The sequence below is a fragment of the Penaeus monodon genome, chromosome 25 (genome assembly GCF_015228065.2).
Source record: "Penaeus monodon isolate SGIC_2016 chromosome 25, NSTDA_Pmon_1, whole genome shotgun sequence".
NCBI lineage: Eukaryota > Metazoa > Arthropoda > Malacostraca > Decapoda > Penaeidae > Penaeus > Penaeus monodon.
Genome location: NC_051410.1, coordinates 30,447,708 through 30,448,697, shown reverse-complemented (window position 1 = coordinate 30,448,697; position 990 = coordinate 30,447,708).

Here is a 990-nt window from a genome sequence, read left to right as displayed (position 1 = left end):
TTCGTAGCTACGTTTTTATTTAACTTTCCTTACCAACAGTATAAAGAAGAGAACATGTGTGCAGTGAGAGATATCAAAGAACAACGAATGTTTTCATTATTCACAGAACTTCAACGACTTTGATATATAGGCCTAAATTGAACCTCAAAATAAGAAGAGGAAATGAAAGATACTGTATTAAGTTTCCATTTTTTCCCCTGCAACTGAAATCCATTTGGAGATCAAGACTAACATCAAGACAGTTCTCCAAATTTAGGGTAATCTGAAGGTATATTAAGCAGGGGAGAGGAATTTCTAGGGGAAATAGAAAGGCTTACGAAAGGGATTATTTAGGAGGGAATCAAGGCTGGGTTATAAGGAGGTCGAGCAGTAGAGAGGTTAAGATGGGGGTTCTTGACTCTATATAGGCAAATCATGAATAAATATATAGGTAAATGAATACATTTGAATAAGAATAAAATATATTAATAATAGAAAAAAATATAGATATCAATAAACATGAAAAAAAATGATTGGGAATATGTTAACCAGCGAAATGTATTTCATCATAAGAAAAAAAAAATGTTTTCCATTACGACAAATATTTCTCTTCCTAACCTTCGAAATTTGAGAGGACTTCACGCCATGAGCCATTTTCACGGGGAGGTGACACTGTGACTTCATTACAGGGCGGGAGATAACGACGGGCCCTATTACATACAGGCTTGTAATGATAGCAAAAAGTGTAAGGAAAACAGAGTATAAGGAGGATGTGAGTATTCTGATGTTCCTCGGGTTCACATGCATTATGAATCTGCATTATCATTCACTTTGCATGACTAATGCGGGATCTAGCGTCGTTGGAAAGCGTCTTTTGCAAGAGACAGAATCGGATAATATTTTTTTGGGTTTGTAAATACGCAAGTCCTGCCTTCTTCTTTGACAGCGAAGAGACAACGGAACATCCATTAGCTGGGTTATGTTAATGCTAGCACAAGAGAGATTTCGTGT